The 26,726-nt window shown below is 40.9% G+C and overlaps 1 protein-coding gene across 2 annotated transcripts in view; it reads right to left on the bottom strand.

The window, feature by feature from the left end:
• The window catches only part of LOC1275861 (uncharacterized), a 312,032-nt gene extending 305,499 nt beyond the window's left edge, over positions 1 to 6,533 (bottom strand). For both annotated transcript variants that reach the window (XR_009766089.1, XM_061657778.1), the window contains exon 1: positions 4,040 to 6,533. The gene's annotated coding sequence lies outside the window, so the exon portion shown is untranslated. The remainder of the gene's footprint in view (positions 1 to 4,039) is intronic.
• Positions 6,534 to 26,726: the final 20,193 nt, after the last annotated feature.

Below are 26,726 nucleotides of genomic sequence, written 5' to 3' on the forward strand. Positions count from 1 at the left end.
GCTGGCCTTTGACAGGTAATCAAGCGTGTGAAGCTTCCGGGAGTTCTCGCTCCTGGGATGGTGTAATGAACCGGGCAGGAACGTAATTCACTCTGTGTGTGTGTGTGATGATTTTTTGTACAACAAACAAACATCTGTGCTACGATGCCGCGGTAGCGGGCATGTTAAGGGTGCAAAGGGTTTGGTTCTTCCCAGCAACACCTCGAACGCTATTCAATTGATGAGAAAAGTTCCCCCAACGGAGAACATAATGTTTTCCTGCTGGTGTTTGCTGAATCGTGACATTATCAACCAGGACAGAACTGGGACGGAAAGATTTCTTAATTAGACAACAGAGTAAAAATCTTTTTCATATTGATTTTGCCTGTTGGATTTTTTCAAGAAGGTCAGAAGGATGATTTTGTCTTTTGGAGCCCCACAGAAACGCTGTGGAATGTATCGAGAAGATCAATTAAAAAACATCAAGGGCATAAGATGTTACCTTTGCCAAAAAATGGAAACCTTGGGATCTCTTCCAATGTCCTTTCTCACAGGTAGAGTTGAAATCATAGCACTTGGCACAGAGTTTTATACATAATCTAAGAAGGTTGGCTCACATCTTGGATCCGTTGAAAAATGGCATAGTAAAATTACGCAATAAAACATAGCAAAAAGGAGCGACAGTTTGACCCAAGATAGTTGCGAAAGTTTACAAATCTCTCGTAAATCACAGATAAGTAACGAGAAACTATGCATTTGTTGCAATAATCAATAATTGGTTTTATAAATTTGACACAATAATATAAAAAAAATGTAATCTAGGAGTCTAGGAGAATGTAGTTTGGGCCACTCTGGTGGTACAGTTGTCAACTCGAACGACTTAACAACATGCCCGTCATGGGTTCAAGCCCCGAATAGACCGTGCCCCCATATTGACTCTCCGTCACTACTGGCTGCCATCAACTTGTACGTTCCGGCCAGGCCGCTCCGGACTCGGGCAATGTTGGCCCTCGACGACCGTAGAACGCAATTTGGCTCCTATGACCCGTTCCTACTCATGTGTCGTGCTTTTAACGCCGTCAGCGACGCTTTTGAGCCGAGGATTTCGCCAACTGAGTTTAATGATCGTGTTTCTGTGTTAAATTTGGTTCCATAGTGCACATTTTTATGTTTTATGTTATTGTAATCTATTGTAAAACACTCATTGTAAAACATTGCTAAAATGGTTCGAGAGGGCATTATTGTCCATCGATAGACAAATAAACATAAACATAAACATAAACATATGTAGGACTAACTATCCTCCTACGATAACAATAAGTCACTGAAAGCCAAACACACTTCACTAGTGGGTACAGGCAGGCCTTGACCGGCAGCGGTTGTTGTGCCAAATAAAAAAGGAGGAGAGAAGTCGAGGAGTGCATTTAAGAACAATTTTCTCAAATGTTGGTATTTTGATCTATTTTATGAAGAACGTTGTATGGTTGTATCGAAACAAAAATGGATGTTAACGCGTTCGGATTTGATTTAGTTTACAATTAGCAGTATTTTACGTGGTTGAAAATTTTGTTGTAAATAGAATGAAGATTTTAAGAGTGTTTTGTGTATCCATCAGGTTACCAGAAAGTCTGTTCGAGCAAAAGATTTCACTCGTCCTGTTAAAAATTAGGGTCACCTAATATAAATATCATTATAAAAAAGCACCTGGTCTACATACACATTAGAAATTTGTATGCAAGGATTGACAAGGATGCCTCCCATTATGATGCCCAGCAGAAGCGATAAAAAACATCCTTCTAAATACATACACCTTGGGATATGCCCATCTGTATGTTATACACGCTTTGATAGCTGCTCGAAAACTGCTATACAATGCAGACAGCTGACAGGCTGAAATTTCAGCCTACACTCTTAAAAGAGAAAGGGGCCCATTTATAATACACTTTATATACAGGTGATACCCCCGATATACGACTGTGTTTGGAACCGCAAGAATGTCCCAAAACTAGGCGTAAGTCGAAATAGACGTATGTCGAATGTCTGTGAATATAAAGTTTATAACCGATTTTGACGAGTCGAAATCTATGATATCGTGTATTTTATTTAAAATAATTTTTGATAATGTATTATTTTTACTCCAAAAGCACTTTATACGATATAGATTTTCAAGATGGGATAGTTGGAGAATCGTGGCAAATGTGTGTGAAACAGTTATCAGCAAGAAATTGAAAAAAAAACTGTCAAAATCAAAATCAGCGTATCTGGGAATCGTCATAACGCAAGGGGATCGTAACTCGGGGGACGCCTGTAACTCTACTTTCAATGTTATCATCGATCAAAATATTAATATTGATGTTCGATAAATAAAACACACACTTTGTTATTGTATGTGTAATCTTAACAAGCAAGATTAACAAAAGCATTAAAATTCCGATGCAATTAAGACATATTGAGTTTTACCTGCAACCAGTTAAACTATCATCTGTATAGAAATAAAAAACAACAAATAAAATAAACAGTACCGCTAGTTTACCTTTCAAATATACTAAAAAGGGTCATCAAAGACACCTGAAGCCTGAATGAACTTATCAAATGTGCCTCTTTATAAAAAAGTACAGGAAGGCATCTCATTACAATAAAAGCTCTTATTTTTGCATGTTCAACATTTATTTAATCAATGGCGTTTCTATAATCATGCAAAATCGCGCACGCAAAAAAAAACGGACAAACTTTGCAAACAGCTGATAATGATGTCTGAAAAATCCCAAACAAATTATTCATCGCAAAACCTCTTGCTTTAGTCGCTTGCCCGAAACCGATCAGCTCAGCTATTTCAAGCAACATTTCTTTTCCCGAAGAAGCTCGGAATCCAATAAAAATACACTACTTTTTTTGGCCACGTTCGAGCAAACGAAACCCCGAACAACTTGGCTGAATATTTCATTCCGCAAACGGAACCGACTATTGACCAGAAGAAAAAAAAAGACATTCGAGGGAAGAAAGAAAGAAGTTGCAAACTTTTCTGCACGGCACGGCAATTTTTGCCCCATTCAAACCATTTCGAAATGTCCCTCGTGGTTGCCGGCGCGTGGGGTTTCAGCCAAACTTCCGAACTTCCAATATCGGTGTTTTAGAGTTGCTTTCAGCAAAATTTGGAACTGGTGAAATGATTAATCGATAGCCGAAACGAAACCAGCCGGGGCTTTATCGAGAAACCGCTTGGATGTAACAAAAAAAACTCCAACTCATGTAGTCAAAAGCAGCTCCCAGCCATGGGTAATATACACCTTGAGCACGGTTGAAACCAAGATAAAAAGGCACCGCGATGGTCGATTTGGAGCACGTTTCATCATCCGTGTCTTTACGCTCTTCCTCTTCCCCCTGTTTTATTGCTTTGTTTATTTTGCTGAAGAAGAGCTCGTTTCCATCTACTTCGCCTTTTTTCCCAGAAGCACGTTTCACACCAGCACCAGCGGGAACCCAGAAAAGGGGTTTTTACCGATTCTGGTAACGTCGTTTCGTCCCGGTACGTCAATACCGCTCGGTTGGCAGGCTCTTGGGAGAGACGCTGCTGTAAAATCATCCGATTCCAACCAACGCGCGGTGAACATGTAAAACACCCGCCACGGTTTTTTTTCTTCTTTTTTTGTATGTGTCCACACCACCAGCACCACCTGACACCTGAGCGTATTTTCCCTCGGTGCCGTCGGAAAAACATCAAGCGCGCGGATAGATGTCAAGGTTGACTTTGTGGCCCTTGTGCAAACAGAAACAACCAGCCAGTAAGGTTGTACCAGCGCTTTCGCAGGCTCTACTAACGGTCGCGTTGCCCCTGTCACGGCACAGAATCCTTTCGGTTTTGGCTTGAAAAAGCATTGAGAGCATCGAGAGCGGCAGCAAAAACGGGGAAATGAAAAGAAAGCAGCGCGACAAATCCGCGTGTAATGCATGCCGCGTACACCGCGAACGTCACGAACATCACGTCACACACGTCTCTTTCTGCACAATCCACAGGGACAGAGGAGCAGATAAGTAAATAACAAATGAAAACTTCACTTACCTGAATCTTAAACACCTCAAACACACACACCGGATGCGCCTTGTCGATGGTTGGTTGCTGTTGGTACGGCTGAAATCGCGCCAGCAGAGGCCCACCGTGTGCGTGTATGGTTTTGTTATTACTTCCAGCACGCTGCCACTTCAGCACTTTGGTGTTTTATTTTCCCCCACCTCATGCACACCTCCGCGGGCCTCTTTCACCTTTGAAGCAGGATGTTCGTGCCTGTGGCAGCACAGGAACCGTGGATTTAAACTTTCATCCGGAGGATGACAACTGGAAAAGGAAAACTTCACGTACGCCCCCTGCCGGTGCTACTGGATGTAACGCACGAACGGTGTTCTTAGTGTATTTGTATTCTATTTTTTTTACTGTCGTAGCTGCTGTACGTCAACGTTAAAAGCTTGCTGTCTACCTGCCCTGACAGTGTACCGGCTCGTGTACCGGCCTCGGAATGAAAGTTTTGCTGCTTCTATTTTTCTAGCGCTTCTAGCGCGCTCCGAAATCTAACCAACGTGTGCTGCTGCTGATGTTGCTACTACTGCTTTTGTTTAGGCTAACCAACATACACCATGCGATAATTTCACTTTCACTGCACGTGTGCGGGGTGGAGAAAATAATATTTGCCTTTTCATCGCGAGCAAAATTGAATCAACCGCACAACGGGCCACTGACAATCACGTTACTCTTACGCTTCAAGCACACACATACACACACACAAGAACATACACATAGAAATACACAGATACACACACACGGGGTACACTACAGAACACTGAATAACACACAGCAATCCCTCGACGCCTCTCTGCCACTCTTCCTCGATTTCGCACACGATACACTCAAAAGCTCTCGATGTCGGTTTTCAAAAATCCGATCTCACTCGCATTTGCTGTGTGGAACGCTTTTTTCCCTGCCTTGCTAGCTCCTGCTACGTTAAGGTGCAAATTTATCGGAAAGTGGGTGCCGGCTCTAGTAGTGTGGTTGCGAGATGCGGCAAATGCGTAAACACATTCGCACTGAAGGCGCGCGTCGGCTTGAAAGGAGCAAACTTGCTTCTGATAGCTTTTGCCTACTTTCAGGCGCGTTTCGAGTACGCTCCGATGATGGCTTGTCGAGCGCTTACATTCCGCTGAACGATCGGAGCGGGTAGTAACCGATGCTGGAGGAGTACCACACACAGAAAGGGAGGGGGGTGGAGCTAATCTAATTTCGCCACATTCACAACGGCATCAAAGCAAGCGCCGGCGTAAACGTTAAAACGATTTAACCGTTTGGATGCTGTGTTGTGGCTGAGTTTCGTTTTATTCTCTCTTTCTCAGCCCTCTGTTCTCGTCAACCTTCTTCAGAAGATGGCTCTGGGCGCTGGGGAAGTTGTTCAGCGTGTACCATGCAGTGGTGGCGCCAGATTAAGTTCGAGATTAAGATTTGTTTCACCGTGCGTGTGCGGAAGCAGCATGCTCCTTCGTCTGTCTTTAGCGTCGCCAGCTTCTTACTTCGACCTAACACACACACACACGCTCACACAAAAACACCTCAAACTGACTAACTGTGGGAAGCTGGGTTAGCAAACTTTCCCATACAGCACAATTACCGGGCGCTATAGAAACGGTGTGTGTGTGCCCGGATTGTTGTTCGTGCCGACACAGCGTTGCGGGATGAAAAACGATGAAACTTTCACTCAATGCAACCACAATCACAAATAAATGCTCGTGCCACCGGGAGCAGCGCGCGTTTTGCTACATCTGCCCGTCACCGAATCGTCACCAGCAGTTGGCCGCAGGGAATTAACTAAACTGTGGTGGCTGGTGGTTGGTTCCACCAGCAGACGCCACTTCGAACGCTGTCCGGTGTACCTTTGCTGGCCTTTTTTTTTTTTGCTCACAACACACTGAGAACAAGAAAAATCAATTTCAGTCACACCGGTTCAGACAAAATGTTCGCCAAAAGTTCGCCGCTCGAACTTGTTACTAGGTAGAGCGGTTGGCAGGTCAACCCAATATCTCTGGAGATTTATTTAGAGCTTGGTTACAAATGTGTTTGGGTTTTTTTTTGCGTTAAGCTCACACAAATAATACTGAGTAAGGGGTATGTTTTTTTCCTTCGGTTAACCTACGTAGAAGATTTGTTTATTTGTTTGGGTAGTTTTTTTTGGCTCCTGTTTCATCCTTCCCCTAGGGGAGTGAGTTTCGTTTGCACTCAACTCTTTCCCTTTATCCTTCCACGGTCATAGTAACCGTTGGCGCATTTTTGCTTGCCTGCGGGCGCAAGCACTCCACCGTGTGAATCATTTCTTGCCTGTTTTTCTATCACACTTTGCACATACACACACTGACACAGAGTACAGTAAGGAACTAAATAAAAAACAAACGGTTTTGAATTTTAACGTCGAACGTTACTCGCAAGTGACCGCGCGATCGCACCCGTTAGCACCGTGTAGCCCGCGAACTCGAACGTCCAATTCGCACCGAATCTGCAATCAGACTACTGCGGTTTCGTCTCGGCTACCGAGATGACCTGTATGATGTGACAGCTGTGCGTACCGATGCAACGGTAGCGTTACGAAGCGTTACCAACGGCAGGGTTAGCAAAGCTTACGCTCTCTTGCAGTGCGGAAATACTCTCTCGCGTCCGGCAGTACGGTCGCGGTGTGTTTTGCAATGTTTTGAATATTATCATACACCGTGTGCCGAATGCGGCACAGCTTCAGGCTCGTTCCGTTCCGGGCTTGTGTATGCTCTAACTCCGTCCCTGTTAGGTGGTGAATTTGCCTGCAAAACTCACCACGCGAGAGCAAACCCCCGAACAGCCTCGAATGTTGTTTTTCCCCGGGATTTCTTGCATTTGCATCGGGTTGTTATTATTGACAGCCTCCGGCCCGGCGACTATGATGCTTTACGCTCTCCACGGAGAGTGCGAGAGCGCCACGGCAACCGAAGCTCTTAGAAGCCGGCTACTGAGACATTATGTAACGGACACTAGTGTTGGTGTTGCTGTAGGACCGCTCGGTGCGGCTGGAATTTTTGCAAATCTGCCCTGCTGTTTATCATCTGCCGCCGCAAAGCTCGCACGCGCCTTCCCCTAAGTCGACATAGAGAGAGAGAGCGAGAGAGTTCACTTACCGGGGACTCGTTTGGTCGACCCGTTTGGAAGGAGCGAAACCCGAAGCGACTGCACTCTCGTGCCCGCTCCCCCGAAACCAGTGCGCATGTACCGGAAATGTCAGTGTTCGGTCAAGAAGAAGTCGTCGTCTATTTCTTCACCCTTTGTACCTGTATCTCCTACACTCCTCGGCAGCCTTTTTTCACGTCGATTTCTAGCTGGTGTTTATTGGCCAGGACCTCGTTGCTGACGGAGCTCCGAACTCACACCACGCCGTGTTTCGCTATTCCGTAGGGATTCTGGCCCGCGTCTGGCGCTTAGACACGGGTTTTGGCCCGGTGCCAGTACGATGCTGCCTGGCAAATGACGGTACGCTGTGGTGCTGTTTCTTTTGCCCCTGCTTGACTGCGGGGACCCAAAGTCGGGTCAAAGGCAAACTCACAACGCTCGCTGTGACGCAAGCAAAGTGGTGGAATAGGACGAACGCGGTATTGGGGAAAGGAAGGGTAGGAGAACCATCGACAGCACCATCGACAGACTCTTGACAGCCGTAATTGAACTTGAAAACACACAGAGGCATGATTTTTCGATGGGCCGAGGCTATTTTTTGCTTCCCCTTCCCTGCCGTGACCGTGGCAAATGACGGGGTTTTATGGTCGCCGCAACAATGAATGAGAAGCATTACGAGGAATGTTTTTGTTTTTTTTTTGCGCTTCCTTCTTTACTGCATTACTGCTAGCTGGTTTAATCGTTTCAGAGGGACTGAAAGTGGCAAGCTGCATGAAGTTGAAGCATTACACTATGATGCGGCTCTGCCATGCATGTAAATATCAAAACAACAATACTTAATTCGACATCATAACAACGCAGTTCTCTGTTTGTTTGTTTTTAAATGTCAATCGCATGATTTAAAAGTAGAATTTAAAAGTAAATAAGAAAAACAAAAAATCATAAAAAGTAAAAAAAATCATTAACAGCAAATAATATAGATTTTGTTCACATTTCTCGAGATGAAAAATGCCAGTACTTAGCGATTCTTGGAACTGAAAAACTAAGAGTATAAAATAATAGTTTGGTGTTTTCAGCTATTGAAACAATGAAACAATGCATAAAAATTGTATTATTGTAACTATACAAAATTAATTCAATTATACAATTATTCACTACAATTGTTTACTAAACAGAAACCCCTCTTCAGGTCTTTCTTTTAACTCTCGTATACAATCAAGCAAATGTATGAGGCAAATTTATGTAAAAAATATATTAAAGACCTATTCTTTCAGAATCTCGTCACTTGGTTAAGACTGTAAAACAAGTAGTTTTCAATATGATGATTTTATCATCAAATGAAAGGTGTTCATTGATATTTCATTGAAAAATATAAAAAAATAAAGTGTTGGTGTTATGATGAATGCAACGACTTATCCTTGATGAGATGCCTCTTATTGGATTCTGTACAACCTATATATCTTCTTATGGTCATTTTTCTCTAGAAGTATGCAATTTATAAAGGCCTTTTGGTAGTTTTTTTTATAGTTTTGTAAATGTTTGTTGTCTAATGCCAAATCTTTTAACTTTTTTGCGTTTTAGCATATGTTTTTCGATTGCTTTAAAGCCTTAAGTGTTCTAACGGTAGAATATTGAGCATATTTTACAACAAGAGCCCCTTTTTACATATTGTTTTGTAAAATTGGGATAATTGTATCCAATATTGTTTAAGCCAGTCTCATGATACAGTCGTCAACTCATACGACTTAACAACATGCCCGTCATGGGTTCAAGCCCCAAATAGACCGTGCCGCCATATGTAGGACTTAATATCCTGCTATGGGGGATAATCCAAAAGTCACTGAAAGCCAACCCCTCAAGAGGTACAGGCAGGCCTTGACCGACAACGGTTGTTGTGGCAAAGAAGAAGTATCCAACGAAGATTCGTGGTGAATGAACGCAAAAATATTGGTGAATCATTTTTTTTACACTTATTTTCGGTTGAAGGGGCAAGATTCGCAAATAAAAATATGGCTTGTGAAAACGTAACTAATATCTCTCTATCTGATGGTCGCTTGAAGATTCACCTTGAAGAGATTTCACAGTAATTTACTTATGGTTATGTTTAAGTTTATGTTTATGTTGTTTATGTATTGAGTTTTTTTTCACGTGTTCATTTATATTTCTATTTATTGGTTTATTCATTTCTTCATTTCCTAATTTATTTTCGTTATGTTTGAATTATTGAATTAGTAATTTATTTATTTGTATAATTTTTATTTTTTATTTACTTATTCAATTATTTGTTCATTGATTTAATGATATTTTTTTCATTTATTTATTTTTTTATTGATTTCTTTATCTATTTACATATCTATTTATTTATTTATTTATTTATTTTGTCGTTTATTTATTTATTTAATTTAATAATTATTTAGTTAATTATTCATCTATTTATTTTTTATTGATTTATTTAATTACTTATTTAGTTCTTTATTTACAATGAATGTAAAGTTCTTTGCATTCATTTAATGATTTATTATTTCATTTATTAATTTGTTTAATTATTTATTTTTATCGATTTAATAATTTATTTCTTAAAAATGTGTTTTTTTAGATTTACATACTTTTAATTTTTCAATTACTTTTTTATTTATTTATATCCCTTCAGCACATTCCGATATGGCTTTATTTCTGTTTATGCAGCAATAATTCATGGTAATGTTTAAGTTTATAATGTAATTGTCCTTGAAAGTCCATGTTTGTACCCTCGCCTGCCAATTGTTTGTCATTGCTTCTATTTGGCAGCAAATTCCTCAGCAAAATAGTGCACAAATTTGTTGGAGACTTTAGGCTTTAGGATTAGGCTTTGGTAATGTAATATTAACATGAACCTTAATAAAATGAACCTTTAAAAAAATCTTTGAGCAACATTCTTTGTCAACACTGTTATTATAATGCTAATAAGTATTGAACACAAGCTCGTATATGTAAAAACTGTTGCAAAATTGTTTAGTGTCCTCCAATACCTTCAAATGGTGTGCTTGAAATTAAAACATAGATGGCTGAATTCTATCTGAACAGGTATTCAAATGAGTAAAAAAATCATAAAAATCTTGTTGAAAATCTCAGCACATTTCAATTATGAATAAACAAATATGTAAAACATTTACAACAACTTACACGACTTGATACAGTTTCATCATTATTTTATTTTCCTTTCTAAACATCAAAATACTCTCACCAGTAAAATGCTTTCCCTCCATCTTCAAATCCCCACTGCCAACATCTGCATATTCTTTTCACTGGGGAAATTCGAAACGCCCCATTTAAACCGTCCACTCGCATCGCTTCTCAACCACGCTCGACCTAATTACTTCTTTGCATAGTAAAAACTGCTGCGCAAACAACACTGTACGCCGCACAATAAGGGCAATAATACTAGACTGTAGAGTAACAAAAAAGACGGAAACAAACTCAAAAGAAATATCAAATGCCAGACGATTTTTGTATCGCTCCGCTGCTCGCCTAGCTTGTTTCGATTCCTAGACGATTTTTCAATATGTTTACCCAAATTAACAATTACATAAAATCAGCATAAATTTCCCATTTCTTCTTCACCATCGCCCTCTCACCCTATCAATCGCAAATGCTCCGGGTGGGTGGTACTGAGGGAAATCATCGTTTGTTTGTTTTTGTTTTCCTGTGTGTCGACGTTTTCCTTTTCGTTCCTTCAAAATCCATACAGTGCGTGAGCCGGCAAGTCGACAAGCCGGCTGCAAAACCGCCTTACGCGGCACCCCAACGATTAGGGTGCGAACCGCTTTAAAGCGAACGGAGGGGGAGCGGACCAAAGAGTTTGGGGGGCGTGAGAAGCGGTCCCGGTGTCGGTGTTTTGTGCGTCGCCACAGTGGTGCGTAAAAGCAGACACGGTCGGATGGAAAGAGTGAATGAAGATTTCCAGCGGTAAAACCGAACGAGTCCCTTGTGGCAGAGGCGGGAGTGCGGAGGGAGAGAGTAAAACCGTTCCGGTGGTGGAATGAAAAACGCAAAATAAACCAAGGAATAGAGAGAGGAAAAAATGAAATTTAGAGCCAGCAGGGCAATCGAAAAAAAATACACTGCACGCACGCAGTCACGGTACGGGGAGCGTAGAACTTCAATATCGAAGGCAAATAGAATACGGGAAGTGGGAAAAAAGCCACACTTCCGGCTGCGACTCCCATTGCTTCCCACCATTCCCCGAGCGTGTGAATATTTGGCGACAAAACGACATCTACAGAAATATAATATTATTCAAATTGAAATCACAAAGAATAACAATAGAGAGCATTTTGGGAAATAAGCAACATTTTACCCCGTCACCCTACCCACCCCGTAAGCAACCGTGTGTCTCCATGGAGTACTGGTCGTGCGCAAGCGGCGAACCCGCGATGGAGACGCCTGGTGGCGGATGGCTAGATTGAAGCTTCCCGGCTCTTCGCAAGCCCCCAAAAACACATCGAAATCATCATCCAAAGTGCTCTCTAGCACTGATCATCGTTGGTATGAGCTCTTCCGTGATAAAGTTAAACCTACGTCTCTGGGGCTCGGAAGCAGCGGGCTCTGGTGAAACATTTCCTAGAAAGCGACGGCTGTTCTCTCCACCACAACCACGGACTCCCTTAATCGGACCTGACACAATCGGAATTCACGCACTTCATTTAATTCTCCAGTGTATCGAATTTTAAGAAGATTGCCTCACCGCAGATGGAGACCGTGGGCTGGTTGGGATAAGGCGCGCCTGTCGGCCTGTCTGCTGCCGTGACATGCTTATTCCTTTGCTGGATAACGTACCAACGGTGGAAGCAAATGAAGATATGTAGCACGACGTGGTAGCAAAACAGATCTTTTGTGTAAGATTTTGTGTAGCAATTTGTCTTTTTTTATCTAAAACTCACTTTCTACCAATTATATTACGAATCAAAACAAATATTTTTATAATTAATTTAGCACATAGAAACCGGATTAAAGTTGTGTCACCATCCATCCTCTTTACCAAACCCACTTACACCGCATTACATTGCTGACAAACAAACTTTCACGCTCCAAAAGCACACTCCAAAACCCCCTTCACACTATGTCCACCGGGGGACACACCAGTCATCAAACCCCGACAAACACTTTGCCCGAGCACTAGCGTCACGCCACGGCAGATACGCTGGCACGCTAATTCCACCCCAACCGGGAAAGCGAAACAAAGCGAGAAAACTGTGGCTTCCCCATTGCCCGGACTCCGGGCGGTTGAATTCATGCCGGGAACGCTTCGCAAGGATTCACTCGCAAAACTTACAAAATGTATGCAAATTGTTTATTCAAAGTTTTTCCTCTTTGACATTCGGCGCTCCGAAAAATGTGATCTTTTACCATTGTTTTCGAGTGGAGAGGATGGAGATTGTTCCGCGTTGCCGTAACCCGTGAGGGAGGAAACGTTTTGCACTTCATGTTTGGCCGAGGGAGTACGCTTTTTTGGCGAGCTGGAGAGACATGAAGATTCAAAGAACGAAAGCTTGAGTGGGAAATGTGAACTGACAGACTAAATTGTATGATGAAGGTGAACAGCTTTAACCCGGAGGGTATGAAATGATTTCTTTTTTGTGCCTGGGAGGAAGAAACGTAACATGCCTGTGGCGAAAGAGAGGGAGATAGAGACAGTAAGACACTTTAGTGACGTTATCGGTTAAGGTGTTTGGGGACCGATTTTGGGAATGGATTTTTCCAGCGGGAAGGATTTGCAAATCTCGACTTTTTTTTAGGGAGATCGGCGTCTGCCAGAAACGGTGTGAGCTTATTTGAGTGAGAAAATAATCAATGTCATACAATTGATCATTGGCTGTAGCAGAATTCTAATTCATGAACGTTTTTGCAACATTTTTTAATAAAAAAATAATAGCAACAAAAATAACAATTATAATTATGAAAGCCTCAACCCATTCAGGATCTTTTATTTCTTAAAAAAATAAAAAAATGGGTTATTTTTTATAAATGTTTACCAACAACCGGAACAAGACAAACAAATCTTCATCTCCAATCTATTTTGTGTATATATTAGGGTAAGTGTACCAATAGTGGTGCAATTTGTAGTGGTACAAATATGTTTTAATGGATTTAAAGTGTCAAGGAAGGTGAATTTATGAATCTTTGAACACATAGCAAATGGAATATATCTTATCTTCTCAATCACAACCATTTTTTCCATCAAACACAACAGGTTTACAGAAAAATATGTATTTTTGTAACTGCTTTGTTGTACCTATGTTGGTAGTAAAGTTCCTATAGTCGTCGTATTGTGTTCCTATATTGGTGGTAAACAAAGATGCAACAAAAACTGTGTAAAATATAAATGGGACCTAGTTTCGAAGCTGTTTTCATATGAATAGCAATAATTACTGCCATAATATTGATTTCTTACATAATTTGATTGTAAAAAATGTATGAATTTGAGCGATGAACATATTAACTACAGTACTATTAACGAATATAGTCAACCTTCACCCGGAAAAGTGTGCTTGATTCAAAGTCGCCTTTTCACTCAGCCAGGTATGCGAATTTAGAATTTATTTTTTTTTGGTAAATTACTTACAGAAAACTCATTTCTGTAGCTTATTGTAAATAAAACAGTACGACATATCAAAAATATCTTGGAAAAATATCTGAAATGCCCTGTTTTTACAGATTTTCTGACTATAGCCACTATAGGAACATGTCTGTTTTGTTTACCTATAGTGGCACTTTGGTCAAAAACGCTTAAAAATGCAAAAGTATGGCAAAAAGGAAATTAATTTAAATAACTCAATATCATTTCATTACAGTTATGTTGAAAAATGGAATTGCGTTGTTATGCGGTTATGCAGATTGTTAGCAAAAATATAACTTTCGCTATGAAATCCTAAGGATTTTGGAAAAATGTTTACACATTTCACAAAATAATAGAGTTTTCGGTCACTAAGTAACGGAATGGTCCCATTTTACTTTTAAACCCTTTGCCAAAGACTAAAGAACATTTCAAACTAACATAAATAACTTCTTTATTTTTAAATTATTGTATGGAACGCATTTTAGTGCAATACCAATACTATTAGTACTACCACCGCTATAGGTACGTTTACCCTATTTCTTATCCACCTTCAAAAAATAAATATATTATACATAAACACTGCCAAAGCCAATCACACATAACCGAACAGTATTCTGTGCAACCAGTTTAATCTTCATAATAACTGTGACTAAGCTTCATAAAGCGAGACGAGGCGCGACTTAGTGACAGTTCCAAATCAGTTGTGTTGCGTGTCTGAACGCGTGTCGTACCGTCGTACCCTTTTCACTGGTAACAACACGCTTACCCATGGTGTACTTCTGACCGATATATCCTACCACCGTGTACCGGCGGCATGAATCCTGAGATGGATATTCTGCCTGCGTCAAAATGGAGGCAAGGCTAACCTGTTTTACTCCCGGTACAAACAGGTAAAAATATAATTCTCTTGAATTAAAATTAATTTCTACCACCTTCCGCTCCCGCCGATCATAGGTTTTGGAAGGTTGATTCGTTTCATTTACACCGTTTATGCCCTCCCGGGAGCTTTACACCTTTCTTGACCTCAAAACACTTTTTTCTCCATTTTGTTTTTCTTCTCTGCCTCAAATCCCACCGGGAGCGTTATGCTCGCTGGACGTGACATATTACTTACGAGCACGGTGGACCAGCAGCAGCAACAGCAGCAGCAAGTAAACTCGCAAAAAAGGTTACGTTCAATCCCTGTCCAAGCCCCAATGCCAGTTGACAGTTGCGGTAAGGGAGTGAAAATTAGATTGGATGTCTGGCTGGCGGGCTGGCTTTACTGCTGTATCATCTGCAAAGCTGAGCAACAGCTTAACCTTCATGTTAGCTCGTTTAACATGAAGGGATTGTTGTCTGGCTGGAACGAAAGAGGTAAATAAAAGCACGAAAAGGGTAAAAAGAGGTGGTTTATTTAAGAATAAGATTTTTTTTAATTTAATTTTTAATATTTGATTGACTTTCGACAGTGTTTTTTTAATCAAAAGACTTTCTTTAATCATATCATCCTTTTTTTAAATGCATTGAAGCTGTCCCTTCTAAAACTTGTAAACTTGTAAAACAAGAAGAAGCTTTCTATCAAAATCCTTCTTCTTTTTTTCGGAAGAATTAATACACTTACAACATTAAAAACTATCTCATTAAATCAAACATTGCAAGAAGCCTCCATCCTTCTCACATTGTCTTCATTTTTTGCCAACATCTCAGCTCGTAACGATGCACGTTTACTGCATGTGTACCGCAGCTTCCATTCAACTGTGTGCAGTGCTTTCAGCTGCAAAACTTTCCCACTCCCGCCTCCAAACATAGACACATACACACACACACATAAACCTCTTTTAAAAGCAAGAACATGCTCGTCTTCATCTGCTAAACAAGACGCACAAATAAAGCACAAGCCCGTAAAAGTAATGAAAGAAAACAAACCCCAAACGAAGGCGCCATCGTTGCCTTTCGCAACCGGTGCAAGATAAGGCACAGCCCAGCATGGGGTAGAGAGTGAGTACTGCTGGCTGTAAGTTGTTTGCCTTCTGTCAATTTCACTCTCTTTCTCTCACACCGCTCCTTCGGCTGGTATGAACTCAAATATTCCAACACACTGCGCCTGTTTTTTCATTGAATTGTCATCGTTCGAGAAGTTCAGCAAAGCTTCGCCTTTTGGGTACGCTGATGATTCTGCTTAAAGCTTTTCGACGTTGATCAGACATTCTTAGCAGAGTGTCTCCAACAATTTGCAAAAGAAAAAGGAAAATGCTTTTCTGGAGACGATAGTACAGCAACACAGAGCCGGCCCAATAACACACAAGTGGAAACCTGCAGCTTACAACGAGCTGTGTAAGAATGGTGTAAAGATTTCCTCCCGAAAACAACACTGTATGATTACATTTCCAAATACAAAAATTTTGTGTGTGTTTACACACACACACACAAAACAACGCTTCCTTCCTGCTGCAGCACCATCCGTTCGGTGATTCCATTTGTTATACGCGAGGGGCGAAACAGTACCGGACAAAATGCGACACTCAGCGCTGGCTGGGAAAAGCAGGAAATACAACCAGAACCGGAAATTTGGCATCCCGCCCCGCTCTGCACACCCTATCAATGAGATCGACTCGTTTTGCTTTGACAATAGTGTACGAAAAATTATAATGAGGTCCTTGAGACAAAACTCACGAGCGAAAATTTACCACTCCCGGGTGGGAAAGAAGGAAAAAGCCACCCCGTACCGATTGTACCGATGCGCTGCATTTGCGTGTTGCTGCATTTTATTTTCGGCACATTATTTTTTTGGCTTTTTTGTTTTGCGCTTTTCCATCCAAACTTTCCTCTCAGATAGCTGACAAAGCCGAATTCGTTAGCGGATGGCCGGATGCCGCACTTCCGGGCTGCTTCGGTGGCTGTGTCCTTTGCGACAGTTTGGGGACGGATATGCTTGCCTTGGGTATAATTCGCTTCTCTGTTTTTTTCCTTCTTTTTCCTCTTCCATTGGATAAAAGTTTCCCGGAATGTACACTGCACCTGAAGAGGCCCCGCCAGCTGGAACTGTTTTCGGTACCGCCTTGTCAATGGCCGAAAAAGTTATCCTTCTGTCGCGCAACCCGGCATGGAGAAGCCCTCAAAGATCGAACCCCGTAATTGAAGCCCCCGTACCCCCGCTGTTGTATTTTCCCTTTTCCCCGGGGAGCTGGCGACAAGTAGTCCACCCCTCCCGGAGAGGTTTTGCACCGATAACGCAATACGAGCTCCAGCTTGATGGCAGCAATGTGTTGGTTAGTTTGGTTTTTTTTTTTGTTCCACTCTTAAATTTTCCCATTTTATCCTCTATTTCCCCAACTCTCCCCTGTCCAGCTTTTGCAACCGCGCGGACAAACAGCCGGCCACAGCAAATTATTTCGCTACCTACCCCCTCCCCCCTCTTTGCGCCTTTTCTAAGTACATTCCTTCGCAATGCCATGGGTACCTACCGCACGACCACTTTCTTCATTATTCAAATTTGTTCCTTTGCTTCCGCTTCGTTTCGCAATTAGTTGCAATTTTCGGAAAGCATTTGAGCTGTGTGACAACAAAGTCAACAACGCGACCATGCTGGACCAAATCGTGGCAGGCATGGCGGAAGGGAGGGAAGGAATTACGAAAAGAGGAAGTAATTACGGACCCAACTTCGGTTTTGGCCAGCATTTTGCCAATGGTGGCCGTCAACCGGCCGTCAGCTTTGCTACTTGCCCCTGCGCTCTAGTTCGGTCTCGCGTTCGTTCGTTCGTTCGGGTAGCAATTAGTATTTGTCTAACTTGTTATTATCCTTCAATTCCTTGGTCAGTTTGTGACTTTGCCACGGAACGCTTTCTTGATTGCTTGCTTGCGAGGAGCGCGAGGTTTTTTTTATGCGAGCACGAGCACGATGAGTTTCTTGTCTTTGTGTGCCCTTTGTTTGGTGCGCACCTGAGCTGAGCTTGAGATGGTTGGAGCTCACGCAGGAAGCAATCATAATTTTTGCACTTTACCAAGCAGTCTTCTTTGTCATTTGTCCATTGTTGTGTCGATTCGGGATGATTACAATATTCCATATTGTTTGTATCGGTTGTGTATAATTAAAAACAGGACAATCAATAATTTTTCTCATTGATTATTGAACAATGGATTTTCTTTTTCATTGGTACATTTTTAATAACTGCGCTTTCTTTCTTTTCGTTCTATCTATAATCAACAACAAAATCAAACATTGCAGTTCTAATTTAGATGATTTTGAATGCTTTGTGAGTACATTTGCAAGAAACAAGTATTATAATTATTCAGAAGAAAATAAAAGTACTAAAAAAAGTTGAAAAAGAAAAAGTTAAAATACAAAAAGACAGAAAAATACAACAATCAAAATATTAAAAAGGAAAATATGAAAAAGATAAAGGGAAAAGAGATAACACAAATAAACAAAAAGTTAATTCTGAGCAAAGCATTAAAAAGCCAAATAAGAATACGAAATGAGGATGAGAAACAAAATCAAAAGTATTAATATTTATGTTTTCATCAAAAAGATAAAGAGAATAAATAAAAACAATTGAAAAGAAACAAAACTGGTTAACACGAGACAGCAATAGCAAGAATTGTCACAGGAGAGATTTTTAGAACGAGCCAGTCAACCACTTTCTCAAACTTGATCGAATTCGGGAACGATCGAAGCGATTGTCAAAATGACATAAAATTGTGATTTCCTTGGGTTTTTTTTTAACATTTTGAATTATTGCACGCATAACTGAGCGGGATATTGATGAAATAAATTAATAATAGTAGTAGAAATTTTATTTGAACATAAACTTTGATTTTAACGCAGTACACAAGTTAGTATTTGTAATGGGTTCGATCTCGTCTTTCCTCATTATACCTACTATGTATGTACTAAGCTGGTCGAGTTTAGCGTTTAAGTTACCTCAGAGGCATTTGGAAGAATTCAATTGGGTAGGAACACTTGATTATGCAAAAACCCAATTTGGAGCAGAATGAAATAAATTAAAGCAGCTGTTGTATTAAAGCAACTGCAACTGAAAACTGATAAATGTTTCATTACTACGTTTCAAAGACTAAAAAACTATCAAGTATAATTATTCGTTGTAAGGCAGTGTGTTAGATCGTCGCCAGGAAGTTTGTGATCTTGGAATTACACTAGTTTCAATTTCCGTTTACAAATTGACGACACTGTTAACAAGGCATACAAGATGCTAGGTTTTATCTTTCGACAATTCCGTGAATGTAATGATGTTTTATGTCTTCAGTCGTTGTTTATTAGTCTTGTGCGCTCGTGCGTGGAGTATTGCTCAATTCTTTAGTTCCCGAATTGCACTACGATAATTAACAGAATAGAGGCAATATAACGGAATTTTACAAGACTTGCTTGCGAAATGCGACAAATTCAGAGGACTTGCCATCCCAAATTATCACTCGCGTTACCTTTTGCTAGACCTACAGACGCTCGAACACCGTTTTAAGGTAAACCAATGTGTATTTGTAGCCAACATATTAAAAACCCGAAATAGACGTCCCTTGTTTACTAGATAAGATCAATATGTACGCGCTTTCAAGCCCTCTTCGCTCTTGTAACTTACTTGTCGGCGAGAAAAGGCGTACTTTATATGGATATAACGAACCGTTACTAGATATGACAAGGCAATTCAATACATGATGTTAGAAACTGCCGCTCTAACAAAAATCGAAAACAAAATAAATTCTTTAGGCTGGCACTTAAGGTGCGCCAAAAACATATTTTTTTTCCTTTATTTTCTTCGTGTCTTCGTTCGTATGTATTTCTGACCGCAATGAACCCGTTTCCGCGGTTTTTCACCCTATTTATCTGCTTGCGCACACACGAAACATCGCCTCAGCTGACAGTCCGTTGGAAACCTTACAACAGTTTCCAACTCATGGTCTTATCACTTTGATTTTAATTTAACGACCAACGCATTTAAAGAGAACATTTTATTAATATTCAATTTTGGCGACACTGTATACACTGGGGAATAATTTAGAGTTTAGGTGTAGGATCGGTTTTAAATACTTGGTTTGTCACAGCCTCAAGAGTGCATGACATATATGTTGGTAAATAAAATAAAATAAACTATCTGTTCCTCTTCGATATAGTTTGGGAAAATGGCTGATTGGCTAATAAACCCATCCATTCCTACATTATCACTAACAACACTCCATTGCGCTCAAAATGCACACTTCACACCTTTTCAAACCATAAACAGTATCAATGTGCAGCCCATTTAAATTCGAACACTTCCAATCCTGGCACCATCCAGCAATCCGATCTATGATAAGGTTTCCCACCAATTGATGACCAGTTATCATTAAAGTATCATATTTATTATCACAATCTCTACCACGCAAGCCCCCGCCCCAAGTGGAATAGCAACCTTGTATCACTTTTAGATCAAACGAAAATGATAGGCTGTCCGCTTTAATGTCACTCCCAGGGCCGACAATCGACAGCCGTTCATCATTGTCCATAGTTCCGGCATTGCTTTAAGGCAATGCGGCCCAAAACGGGCGGGTTGTCAAAGCCACCCCGTTCCATTTCACGCACACACATAAACCCGGCGGGCAACAAATCACGCCCGAACCACGGCACCTAATGCACGAATTGATGATATCATCGAATTCTTAACTATCTGGACAGGATGTCTATCAAGCGCCAGTATCGTTTTCCGGGAATATAAACATGGCAACAAAGAGAGGGTGTGAGCGAGGGAACCAAAAAAACAGGACCCGATTACCACTGAATTCAAGGGGATTTGGTCAACACTCGCCCATCCTTGCCGTTGTCATGCATCGATGGATGACAAATTACTTCCCTGTTGATTTTTGTGCAACGATTTATGATGACGAGACTGTCCGTCCGTCCGGCCCGCGGTCCCGTGTGGACTGAATATAAAATAATAAACCAATCCATCAAGGAATGCGTGCCAAATAGCGGAACGGATAAATGTGCGAAATGTTGCCTGCTGCCGGATTTTGATTCCGTTCCTTTTTTCTGTCGTCAGCTCCCGTGCACGCGTTTCAGCATTAAGAAATCGCAACCATGCGTTTTTTTTTCCCTCTTACGAATGTCGATATTTGGGAGCTTAGAGCTTTTTTGTGGTAGGAATTATTGTGATGTCTTTGGCACGAATCAGGGCTGAGAGGAATACCAAACAAGGCTGGCTTCCAACAGACCGCAGTTACATGTCCGCAGTACCATCAACAATATCATCATCTTCGTGCGTGTGCTGTAGGTTCCCCCGAGGTTGATGTCTTCTTTATGCTACCCTCTCTGTACGGAGGAAGCGGGAGTGGACACAATACAAGTAGGATAAATAAAAAACCTTCCCCTCGGTAGGAGCATCCCGAACGAACGATACACGCTGGAATTGGTCACTGATTTCCGATTTCCTCTCCCTTCATGCGTAGATACGAGGAAAGAAGCAACCGTTTGGTGCCATCACAGGCGACACCGTTCCGGTTGGCTGCCTTCCACCTGCACACACACACACGAATACTCACACATATACTCCATCATCATCTCAACTCCCCAGTCGCAGCGTATGACAGGGCAAGACGAATTGACTACTTCCCGAGGAGATGTGGATGAATTTTTTGATGGCTTCAATATATCACGTGGCGCCTCCACCCTGCTCGGTGGGCGGTTGTGTTTCGCACACGCTGACTATTAATATTCCAGCATGCTGCCGGTGATGGTGCACCGACGCGGAACACACCTCCGGGACGGGGGTTGGCTGGTTTCCGCTTTCCTAATTTCCTGGGCGAGCAGCAGCACCAGCCGCAGCAGCAGTATCAGTAGGCGACGGTGATGATCATTTGTATTGCTAGACTGGGCGAAACGCGGTCTCATACCACTCTCTCTCTCTCCCCCACCTTCCCTAAAATCCAGCACACTAAAACGATCGTTATGACAATATAAACTTCATTCGAGCCGTTCGGAGCAGCCATTAAACCGGGATACTCCCGTACGGAAACTCGTCGACATCCGGTTTGATCTATCGCTAGGTTCGGCTACCGAGGAACAAATGGTATACCCCAAACGAGATTAGGGTTAAATAGTGTGGCTCGCTGATTGGCTCCGTCCAGTGCAGCGGGATTGATAGCCATCCATTACGCGGTGTTTGAAAGTTTGACGAGGCAAAAGGTGCCATTCTTTCGACCTCTTTTTTACGGCACGTTGTATCGTTAGGAAGGTGAAATATAGCAACTATTGGTGATTTTGGTACAGGACCTGTTCGGTGTAACGATTTTACTTTACAGGTTTGTATGTAACGGAACATAAATCAACATTAAGGTTATATATTGAACAAACATTCATTTCAGACAACGTTCAAGGATTTATACTTTAGCAGGTAACGTTGTACGAAGCTGACGCAGTTGTATGAAGCTAACTCTACTTTTTAATAATTGACATGTTTTTGTTTCAGTCAACTTAAATTATCTTTTACGTACAGATCAAGCTGAAATTATTGCGAAATTTGCTAACGCTATCGTAAGCTTCATTTTGTTTTTGTTTTTGTCAATTTCAGTAAACAAATCATAGACATGTTTGCTTTGTAACAACAGTTTGAAATATAAAAAATATAGAATAATAACTAACTAAAATATAGACATGATAAATTCTAAAAACAACAAAAATGGCAATATAAAAAAAATAAATTAAAAAACTAATTAATATCTATTGACCCAACACAAAAACTATAATAAGATTAGACAATTACTAGGAAATAAGTACATTATCAATTTGATAAAAGTTAACAACAATTATCAACTACAGTGGTAGAATGTTTTGATAAACAACGGCTTTGTAACAACGATAAAACACAACACAGAATACAATAAAATAAGTCAACGATAAAAAACATGCTTCTTCTGTATAAGCAATAAGCAACAGAGTAATTTAAAAAAGGAAAAACGCCAATGATTATTTAAAGCGTCTAAAGTACAGTCTTTCCGAGTTGCACAAATAATGCGTTCCGGAGACATTCGTGTAACTCGGTTTTTCACGTAAGTCGAATATCAGGTTTTACAGCCAAATATACTTTATCAATAATAATTTAATTGAATTCCGTTCACTTTTGAAATGTATTACTTATTTAATGCAATTCGTGTAGAAAATTCGATTATTTCTGTCGTTTTAGGGATTTAAAACATTTAAAAATCTTGAAAATTATTTTTCATGTGACAATTGATGGAGAAAATTGTACTGATTTGACATATGCACTGTAAAAAATAAAAATAAAATAAAAATAACTCGAATTCGCGTCACTCGAGGGTCGCGTAACTCGGGGCAAGACTGTATGACAATTTTGTTTAGGTTTTTGTTGTCTTTCTTTATTTATTCTTTCATAGAGAAATGGTGTGGTAGTGGTCGAATCATTTCATTCCCCTTTATATTTTATTTCCTTATTGAAAATAACTGCTACAAAACAATATAATTCACATTTACAAACTAAAACTGCAATCAAATTAAGCAGCGCAGATCGTTACAGTAAACTTTAAGCTAGCTTTCAATAACAATAATTCACCCAAAACCATCGTCACCGGAATTGACCAAGAAGTTGGAAAGATGAACGACAAGGACGATGGAAAAGCATGAATAATTCGCAACAGAGAATAACCCCTTTTTAAATTTCCCAAGAACACAACACCGCTGTCAAACGGTTCTACTTGACCGGTAGCCCCGAAAAGTTATTTGACATTATCGCCCTTCGTATTACCCTTTTTAAGACCGAGACCGCCTTTTGTGACACTTTCGCTTGGACACCGGACACCGGGAGCGAACCCAAAATAGGGATTTTCGCACCGTTTTTCTCACAGCTGGCCGGATGGATGGGTGGCGCATAAAATATCACTATTACGTTTTTCATCTTCATTGATCCCTTTGATTATTGATTCATCGTCATCATCATCATCATCATCACTACCATCGTCGCCATCGTCACCGGGAACAGCGTCAGGGACATCGGGAGGTCATTACTCTGCTGCTTCTTGCTTTATGCTTTACTATCGGACGCCAATGCCAGTGGAACGATCGTTTGAACGTGACCAAACTCAACCAAACTGTCCGTTAGCTGCGTGACCAAGAAAGCGTGTCCTTTCCGCAACCGTTCCCCGCCTCATCGCAAGGATAAATCCAGATCTCGGATTTTGTGTCCTCCACGGCGCTCCGTTTTTCCATCGCGTTGCCGCACTTTCCATGATTTAGACATCCACGCCGGTATCTAAATTTGTCATTTTTATTGTCCACTCTACGCTTGAACGAAGAACCCAACCCCTCCCTTTCAGCCAAGCCCAGCGCTGCTCATACTTTTTATCGCTTTTTCGCTTCTCCGCGAAACAAACGCATCGACCACCGCACTCATTCGAGCGGTGAGGGATACGGACGAGGACGTGCTGCAGAACTGATGAGTACGTTGAAAAATCGTGCCACCAACCAGCCAGCTCCCCAGCCATTGTGGGGATAGAGGGGATGAAGGGGGGAGTTTTTCGCTAAAGTAATTTTGCTGAAAGTGGAAAACTTTTCACTCGATTGCTTTCGGGTGTGTTCGCTTTCAGGTCGGACGGAACTTTCTCCGCTCGATCCGGGAAACGCCACCCGTTTGCGTTTGCCACTGTTGTTGACCAGTCGGTAGCTTACAGATTCAGCCTTTTTCCCTCCCTTCTCTACTGTGCCAATAGGGCGAGTTCGGGAGGAAATAAAAAGTGATAGATAATGATACGGAGCTGACTGATCGAGGTTGGCCCCATTGAGAAAAGGGGCAAAAAATCGAAGAAAACAGATGGAAAATTGAGTTGATAAGTAAGCACAATAGAGCGCCCCCGCTCGAACCACAATGAAGTTAACTTTTTACCAGCGGTGAGTGCTTCGTTCGGCAAATCGCTCGTCTACCATCGTTCGGGATGCAACCGTTAATAGAACGGGATGCATTTAGCTCTGATTGCACTATCAACCGGAATGATCGGTGTCGTTTGGTTAATGCATCTGAAGACCGCGTGGTGGATGGGCGGTTCTGCAACGAGATGCTCGCGTACCACGAATAATGGATAAAGGGGTTGGATTTAAAAGGCAAAAAGTTGAGAGCGATGAATCAGGAATGGTTTTGTACGAAAACTTATTGTTTTTTATTCTACGAATGCATTGCAGAGAATGTAATTATTTGCTTTTAGCATTAATGCATGCCGCCCTAAGGGATATTGTTATTAACCTGCGCAATGGCAACGGTATCTTTTGCAGACGTATTTTCTCCACTGTTTTACAGGGTTTTTCGATTCGTTTTCTTTTTTTTACAGTTTTAAAACATTTTATAATGATATCTGTAAGATTGGTTTGTGTCTAACTAATTTGGCTTCAGTCCGACACCGACAGCACTTGTGCCAAGTACCAATATCATTCTTTTATTAGATTTCAAGTAACAACTGATCATAAGTCAATGAATAGTTTGATTTTAGCATTACATGGCCCATCAAATAACGGCTTTATTATTTATCATTACAGGGTTGTTCCGAGTCAATTTCCAAAGTCAACAATATTTTTCGTTTCTTGTTAGATGTTTTTTGACAGCTATCAAATGTTGTATTGGTATCACAATAATGTTCCAGTTCTTCCCCATGATTTTCAACATAGTTTCAATATTTCTTTGCAGTGTGTTGAAAATCATGTGTAATTGCTTAATTTATTTTATTACAATACAGCAACAAAGATTTTCAATAGTTCTTTGTGAGGTGTTGAAAATCATGTGTAATTGCTTAATTTTTTTGATTCCAATACAGTATGTTAATATAATATGCACAAGGTGAATAATGGTGTGCATATTCGAAAGTGACTGTATATGAAAACCCTGTATATTGATGTTCGTGAAAAAATAAATCAAGAAACATATGAGTTTATTTTGATGTTATTCTACAAATCATGACAAGGTGTGATGGTCTATTCCAGTGTAAATCCGATGAAAATTCGACTTATGACGTGTTGAAAATCTATTGGAAGCAAATTAAATTTATTATGCTGCTAAAGAAATTAGTGACAGCTTAGCAAAATACAAAGCACGGATTGCATAGGCCATACCCAATTTACAGCAACTTTCTACTACAATGGACCTCTCTAACCTCTCTGTAAACCAACAATAATGCATCAAAAATGTTGGAATATTTAATATTTAACGGATTTCACACAGCCAATATTTGAGCTACAACAGACAACAAAACAATTATACATTAACTATCTTTGGTTTGCTTGCGTTGTTTTTTCATACGTAAACAATCTATACTGAAAATCAACAACCTGAGACGTGGATTAGTATTAAATGTTCAAATTTACAACAACAACAAAACTGGTAAGAAACCTGATACACTAGAATGTGTCCCGGTAAACCCTGTAAAACAGATGAACATTGGAACAATACCTCGAATGAATTATTTGATGTGATTATTTATGCCATGGTTTATTTCTTCAGAATCAATTAAATTAGGACCAGTAGTTCCTTCCCTGGAAGTGGATACATACAAAGATTATTTTTTATATAATTTTCATTACATTTTCATGTGCAATTTCTCTGCCAGACACGCACATGAAAATGACGCAACAAAAAAACGCACCTTTCATTGGCCATCAATTGCAGATGGTGACTTCCCGAGAGCACATTGACAGCTTCAATGTACTATTTTTTTACCGGCTGAAGATATCCCATGACATCTCAATCGTAACTTCCCCCTTTTTCCGGATTGGACATCAGTTTCCAGGCGCTCCCGCAAGACCTACTGCTATTGACAGATGCATCACGGAACCATCAATCGACCGGTTCGCGAACGGCATATCAAACCTGTCCAGCGTCCCGCGCCCATGTTCAACCCTAGCGGTGATAGATGCCACATTGATGACGATGATGTCGCTCAATTTAAGCGCAACAAACAACCCGGGCTTTGATCACCCTTTTGGTTTCCGGGATGGGGGAGGCGTTTGTACCGAAATTA

The sequence above is a fragment of the Anopheles gambiae genome, chromosome 3, assembly GCF_943734735.2.
Source record: "Anopheles gambiae chromosome 3, idAnoGambNW_F1_1, whole genome shotgun sequence".
Taxonomy (NCBI): domain Eukaryota; kingdom Metazoa; phylum Arthropoda; class Insecta; order Diptera; family Culicidae; genus Anopheles; species Anopheles gambiae.